A 7,921-nucleotide genomic window follows, 5' to 3' on the forward strand; every position below is an offset into this window, starting at 1 on the left:
AAAAAGACTTTTAGCTACACCTCCTCAGGTTCTCCCCAAATCTATTTTTAAAGAATGCCTAAGCCCGCACCAGTAGCTCACTTCTGTAATCCTAACTACTCAGGAGGTAGAGATCAGGAGGATCTCAGTTGGAAGCCAGCCCAGGCAAATAGTTCGTGAGACCCTGTCTCGAAAATACCCAATACAAAAAAGAGCTGGTGGAGTGGCTCAAGATGTAGGGCCTGAGTTCAAAAAGTACAGTAAAAAAATGCCTGCAGCACTCTATGCGCCTGCTCGTCTGCCCCTCTGTTTATTCTGTTGCCTGCTCCGCCGACGCCAGGAGGGAGATCGTGCACCTGCAGGCCGGGCAGTGCGGCAACCAGATCGGCGCCAAGTTCTGGGAGCGCATGGCGTCGATCCTCCCGGCGCGTACCATGGGGGTAGCGACCTCCAGCTGGAGCGCATGAACGTGTACTAAACGAAGCTACTGGTGGCAAGTACGTGCCTCGCGCGGTGCTCCTGGACCTGGAGTCCCGCACCATGGACTCGGTGCGCTCGGGGCCCTTCGGACAGATCTTCCGGCCCAGCAACTTCGTTTTCGGGGTCAGAGTGGTGCTGGGAACAAGTGGGCCAAGGGGCACTACACAGAAGGGGCAGAGCTGCTGGATTCAGTGCTGGACGCTGAGAGGAGGGAGGCAGAGAGCTGTGCTTGCCTGCAGGGTTTTCAGCTGACCCACTCCGTGGCTGGGGGGGGGGGGGCGGGAGGTGGGGGGTGGGGCGGGACTGGGTCTGGGATGGGTACCCTCCTCATCAGCAAGATCCGGGAGGAGTACCCAGACAGAATCATGAACACCTTCAGGAAATTCAAATGGCCAGAAAACACATGAAAAAATGCTCACCATCTCTAGCAATAAAGGAAATGCAAATGAAAACCACACTAAGATTCCACCTCACCCCTGTTAGAACAGCCATCATCAGCAACACCACCACCAACAGGTGTTGGCGAGGATGCGGGGAAAAAGGAACCCTCTTACACTGTTGGTGGGAATGTAGACTAGTACAACCACTCTGGAAAACAATTTGGAGGCTACTTAAAAAGCTGGACATCGATCTACCATTTGATCCAGCAATACCACTCTTGGGGATATACCCAAAAGACTGTTACTCCAGAGGCACCTGCACATCCATGTTTATTGCGGCACTATTCACAATAGCCAAGTTATGGAAACAGCCAAGATGCCCCACCACTGATGAATGGATCAAGAAAATGTGGTATCTATACACAATGGAATTTTATGCAGCCATGAAGAAGAACGAAATGTTATCATTCGCTGGTAAATGGATGGAATTGGAGAACATCATTCTGAGTGAGGTTAGCCTGGCTCAAAAGACCAAAAATCGTATGTGCTCCCTTATATGTGGACATTAGATCAAGGGTAAACACAACAAGGGGATTGGACTATGAGCACATGATAAAAGCGAGAGCACACAAGGGAGGGGTGAGGATAGGTAAGACACCTAAAAAATTAGCTAGCATTTGTTGCCCTTAATGCAGAGAAACTAAAGCAGATACCTTAAAGCAACTGAGGCCAATAGGAAAAGGGGACCAGGAACTAGAGAAAAGGTTAGATCAAAAAGAATTAACCTAGAAGGTAACACCCACGCACAGGAAATTAATGTGAGTCAACTCCCTGTATAGCTATCCTTATCTCAACCAGCAAAACCCCTTGTTCCTTCCTATTATTGCTTATACTCTCTCTACAACAAAATTAGAGATAAGGGCAAAATAGTTTCTGCTGGGTATTGAGGGGGGGAGCGGGAGGGGGTGGAGTGGGTGGTAAGGGAGGGGGTGGGGGCAGCGGGGAGAAATAAACCAAGCCTTGTATACACATATGAATAATAAAAGAAAAATGAAAAAAAAAAAAATGAACACCTTCAGCGTGGTGCCCTCCCCCAAGGTGTCGGACACAGTGGTTGAGCCCTACAACGCCACCCTCTCAGTCCACCAGCTTGTAGAAAGTACAGATGAGACCGATTGCATTGATAATGAAGCCCTCTATGACATCTGCTTCAGAACCCTAAAGCTGACCACGCCCACTTACGGTGATCTGAATCACCTGGTGTCCGCCACCATGAGTGGGGTCACCACCTGCCTGAGATTCCCTGGCCAGCTCAATGCTGACCTGCGGAAGCTGGCTGTGAACATGGTGCCCTTCCCCTGCCTACACTTCTTCGTGCCTGGCTTTGCTCCCCTGACCAGCCGGGGCAGCCAGCAGTACCGGGCCCTAACAGTACCTGAGCTCACCCAGCAAATGTTTGATGCCAAGAACATGATGGCTGCCTGCGACCCCCGCCACGGCCGCTACCTGACGGTGGCTGCTGTGTTCAGGGGCCGCATGTCCATGAAGGAGGTGGACAAACAGAGGCTTAACGTCCAAAACAAGAACAGCAGCTATTTTGTTGAGTGGATCCCCAATAATGTGAAAACAGCTGTCTGTGACATTCCGCCTGGAGGGCTAAAAATGTCTGCCACCTTCATCGGCAACAGCACGGCCATCCAGGAGCCGTTCAAGCGCATCTCGGAGCAGTTCTCGGCCATGTTCCGGCGCAAGGCCTTCCTGCACTGGTACACGGGCGAGGGCATGGACCAGGTGGAGTTCATTGAGGCCGAGAGCAACATGAACGACCTGGTGTCTGAGTGCCAGCAGTACCAGGACGCCACCGCAGAGGAGGAGGTGGTCTAGAGTTGTCTCTAGCGGCTAAAAGGTGTGGGAGCAGTGTGAACGCTTTATTCACTCACAGCCTCTCTGCTAGCCTTGTCCACTGTGCTCTTGCTGTTCTGCCTTGACGTCATGTGTTGTACAGACACCATTAAAGCATTTTCATAGTGAAAAAAAAAAAGCCTGGTGGGTTGGGTTCAAACTCCAGTACTACCAAAAAACTAAACAAGATCCAAGATGATTTACTAGAGGGAATAAGAGAGCTTAGCAAGTTGATTAAACATAATGATGACCATAAAAAGCCACCCACAAATAGTTAGAAAATGTACTTTTGTAAAAAAAAAAAAAAAACGCATTCACTAGTAACAAAAAGTTCAAAATACTCAGAAATAAGTGAAATAAAATATGTGCAGAAAATATGAACACATCTTTTGGCAATCCTGGGGTTGGAACTCAGAGGCTCCCACTTGCTAGGCAAGGGCTCTGCCACTTGAGCCACACCCCCAGCCTTTCAACACATGTTAAAAGACTGAATAAGTGAACCTTGATGCTGGGAGAGTTGATACGATAATGTCACCTTCTCTGCAAAGTGTGCCGCGATTCAATGCTGTTCCAATCCACGTCCCCACAGGAATTTTTGAGCTATTGAAAAGTTAATTCCAAGTTTGGTGTGGTATCTCGTATGGGGGTCCACGCCTGTGATTCTGGTCCTTCAGAGGCTAAGGCAGGAGGATTGTGAGGCGTGCTAGGCCAGCATGGGGTACTACATAGTGAAGCCCTGTCCATAAAAAAGGAGGAGAAGGATGGGGAATGGAATGGAAAGGAGGAGAAAAAGGAGGAGGAGGAGGAGAAGAATTAATTTTAAGATGTATCTAGTAGAGTAAAGGTCAAGACTAGGTAATCCAGCTTGGAGAAGATGCATGAGGGGGACCTGCCTGGCAAATGATAAGACTTTTTATAAAGCTACTGCAAATAACAAAGCCTCACCTCACCGTAGTGTGAGAACAGATGAACTCACTAGTGGGACCAAATAGAACTTAAAAGCCCCCCAGAAAGCTGGACCTTTATTATGTGGCAAGGGGGTGAGGAGGACCAGAAAGGAAAGAGGATGATTCGGAGAAGGAAACACAGGTGATTCATAAGGGGAAGAATCATTCAGTACATTTTACACACAAGTTATTTCCAAATGGATTAAGGATTTATGCTAAAAAGGAGATTTTTTAAAATTCTTTCTTATTTTTTGTGGTACTTGGGATTGAATCCAGAACCTTGTACTTGCTAAAATTCTTAAAAGAAAATGTAGAGGACTAACATTCTGACATTAAAGTAGAGAAGGCTTTTCCCCCCTCTTTTTGGCAGCTACCTACCCAGCCTAGCTTATTATTTATTTATTTTATTTTTTGGTGGGACTAGGGTTTGAGCTCAGGGCTTTGCAAAGCAGGCGCTCTACTGCTTGAGTCGCACTTCCAGTCCATTTTTGCTCTGGTTATATTTGAGAGCTTGTTTGGAGGTCCTAGCAAGGGAGCACGGCTACTCCTGTACCCTTGACCAAAGAATGGTCCTCCTCTAACAGGAGTGGTCGTCCTCTTTGACTGAGTGCACAGCTTTGGGAGGGATGCACGTGGAGTGGTGAGGGAGGAAGGGGACACCCACCTACTCAGCCAGATCAGCTGAACCAACCCTGGTGATCAATTGGGTCACAGATGTTGCAGCCAGATCACCCTCACATCCTGCTCTGGTTATTTTTGGAGATGAGATTTCAGGAACTATTTTTCCCCTGAGCTGGCCTCGAACCACAATCCTCCAGATCTCAGCCTTCCAAGTAGCTAAAATTGTAGGCATGAGCCACCAGGGGTGCCCAGCCTGGCTTATTTTTTTAAGTAAAAAAGAAACAAATGAAAGAGAGCCTGTGTGGACAAATGTTGATGGACATTGAGTAATATGGCAGAAAAGACACCAGGTACCAGTGACTCACACCTGTAATCCTAGCGACTTAAGGAGCAGAGATCAGGAGGGTAGTGGATTCAAAGTTAGCCCAAGTCAAATAGTTTGGGAGACCCTATCTCAAAAAACCCAATACATAAACAGGGCTGATAGAGTGGCTCAAGTGGTGAAGAGCAAGCCTAGCAAGTGTGAGGCCCTAAGTTCAAGCCCCAGCACAGCCACTAGAAAACCAAATTCAGTCAGGTATGGGTGGAGATCAGGAGGTAGAAATCAGGAGGATTGCCCAGCCTGGGCAAATAGTTCGCTAGACCCTATGTTGAAAATACCCATCACAAAAAGGGCTGGTGGAGTGTCTCAAGGTGTAGACTCTGACTTCAAGCCCTAGTACCACAAAAAAAAAAAAAAGTAAATGCAGTGTTCCTCTGATTTCTCATAAAGAACATGCAAAGCTCCCTTGGCCCTCCGCCATTTGCTTCCTCTGCATCATCAATAGCATTTCCAGTTTTTAAAAATGGAGTAGCAGCAAAAATAGATGGAAACAAATATAGTTCAATTCATCTTTTTTTCCCCTTTTTTTGAGACAGGGTTTCTCTATGTAGCCCAGGCTGGCCTTAAACTCGCGATCCTTCTGCCTCAGCCTCCAGTGAGGTTAAGGTACTGAGATTGGAGGTAAGAGCCACCGTTCCTGGCGTCCGCTGGCCTTTGACTAAAGTATGGACTCAGTATGGTATGCCTGCAGCTGTCTTCAGTTGTAACACAATGATTGCTCCAGAGTATTTTCCTGCTAGTCAGATTTTCCTGTGCAGTTTCCCAGAAAACTATAAGCAGACAAGACCACACAAAGGCATGTGGACAACCCATCCTGGTGCCAGGAAATGTGCCTGGCTCTTTGATTCTAGCTTAAGATAAACCAGGTACATTCTGGCTTGGATGAAGTCACTTCATCTTAACCAATATATATATATCCCTTTTTCTGGTCCAAATCGTAGGGATCCACTTGGTCTTGCTGCCACCCACTTTTGTCAGTAAGTCCCCTTATAAATTGCACTCTGTGAAATTCTGGATTGTCTGTCTCTTTCTTTGGTCTCATGGCCCCTTGCAGCCAGGTCTCATACATGGGCTGAGTTGTTCTGGAACAGCCAAGGAACAAAGGCAATTCAATGAAGAAAGTTCTCAACAAATGGTGCTAGAACAACTGGACATCCACATGAAAAAGGAACAATCTAGGTACAGACTACTATGGCTTGAATGTCTGTGTCCCTCCCAAATTCCTATACAGAAGTCTACCTACCAAGGTGATAGTAGGGAGAGGCGGGGCCATTGGGAGGTTATTATGCCATGAGGGCTCCACCCTGGGGAGTGGGATCAGTGCCCATATAAAAGAGGCTCCAGGACAAGGGTGTCATTCCATGGTAGAGAATGTGCTCAGCATGTGTGAGGGCCTGGGTTCAATCCTGTGCACCCACCTCTCCAAAACCAAAACAGCAGAGAAGGCTCTAGAGTGCTGCCTTGTTCTGCTTTTTCCACCATGTGAGGAGGCCAGGAGGAGATGCCATTGATGCAAGAGACCCTCAACAGACACCAAATCTACTGGCGCCATGACTTGGACTTTCCAGCCTCCAAAACTGTGAGAAGTAAATCTCTTGTTTATAAGTTACACAGTAAGGCATTTTTTATAGCAGCCCACACAGACTGAAGCATAGACCTTATGCCTTTCACAAACCTGAACTCAAATGGATCATAGACCTAAGTGTAAAACACAAAACTGTAAAATTCAAGAAGGTAACACTGGGGAAGGTCTAGGTGACCTAGGATTTGGTAATGACTTTTTTTCAGTACAACAATAACAGCATGATCCATGAAAATGATGGCAACCCCATTACGCTAGGGTCCACGCTCCTGGAGTAAAGAAGCTGGGCAGTTTCTGGGTGATCTAGCCTCAGCTTCCCTGAGAATTCCTTTCTGGAGAAGCCAGTGGCCAAGGTCATGAGTGATTCCTGGGAAACAGAGGTTCCCAACTGAGTATCTGACAGGGCTGGGATAGGGACCAGGGACTGAATATTTAGTGAAAAAAAAAATAGTGAGAAGAGTGGGCTCCTCTGCATCTTGCTCCTAAGTACAGTAGGGCCTCTTTGCAGTTCTCTGAGATGGATCTGAGTAGAATCTTCTATAGTGGCATGCTGTCCTTGTCAGCTAAAAGTTCCAGGGCATGGAGAGCAGGGACTTACTTCATCAACACAGGGTCCAGTGGGGACCTATCAGGTAGGAAATCTGGACATAACTCCCCTGGGCATTCTGGCTCCAGGGGCCCTCAGGATCTTGGAGGTGACACGATCTGTTATGCCATCATCAGCATGCCATGCCAGAGTGTGTTTATACTATCCTCCTCCTTGCTTGGCTCAGAGCCACGTAGCTGTGCCTGGGTCAGCTGACCACCCCTGATGTTTTTCCTCCCCCACACTCTCCTAAGGCTTTACATTTGTTAGGGTTTTTTGACTGCAGAGAGAAACTGACTCTAATTTTAGTAAAAAAAAAAAAAATTGGGGGGATTTATTTGGCATGGTGTTGGGTAGGTCATTAAATTGGTTAATGTCTCATCAAGCAGGACTTGGGATACACAGGGGCAGCCAACTGTGAGTGGAGCCAAAACCAAGAACAGGCCCTGCAGGAGGTCCAGCGCGAACTGCTCTGCTGCTAGAGACTGAAAGACCTGGCCATCCTAATGGTACAGAGGGGATCTGTCCATGGTACGCCAACGTGCTGTGTGGGCCCCTGGGAAGCCTCAAGAGAAGCGTGTCAGCACAGACTTGTGAAGGTCTAGAGAATGTCGCAGAGCCACTCATCATCTAACAGCAGCTGCTGCTATGCTGCTGGGCCCAGGTGAAGGATTAGAGCCTGACATGGGACATCAAGTGCCAATGTGACTGTAGCTGCCCACCAGGAGCTGAGCAGGGTCAGACTTCCCAAGTCCCTGCACAGCAGCCATCCCAGGGCACCAGACACTCAGGCCTAGGCCCAGCTGGGATCAGAGGCACAGTAAGGGAAGGGAAGTGATGGGGTAGTCCAGCTCCACACGTCCTTGCCTCTACTGCACTGGCACTCCCCCACAGTTCACAGCTATGGGCACCCAGGTCGGGGCTCCCTGTGACCAACTGTCAGGAACTCAGATCCAGTTCTTCCGTGGGTTACCTTATGTCAGGACTGGAAAAACAGGCTGCCACCACACTGTGGCCCCACTCAAGGTGTCTAAGGGATGTGGGTGAGGGGAAACCCTCCCA

The 7,921-nt window shown here is 48.3% G+C and overlaps 1 pseudogene; it reads left to right on the forward strand.

Annotated features, from left to right (window-relative positions):
• The first annotated feature begins 427 nt into the window (after positions 1–427).
• Positions 428–2,723, forward strand: LOC109697862 (tubulin beta-4B chain pseudogene; annotated as a pseudogene).
• Positions 2,724–7,921: the final 5,198 nt, after the last annotated feature.

This window comes from Castor canadensis, chromosome X, assembly GCF_047511655.1.
Source record: "Castor canadensis chromosome X, mCasCan1.hap1v2, whole genome shotgun sequence".
In the NCBI taxonomy this organism is placed as follows: domain Eukaryota; kingdom Metazoa; phylum Chordata; class Mammalia; order Rodentia; family Castoridae; genus Castor; species Castor canadensis.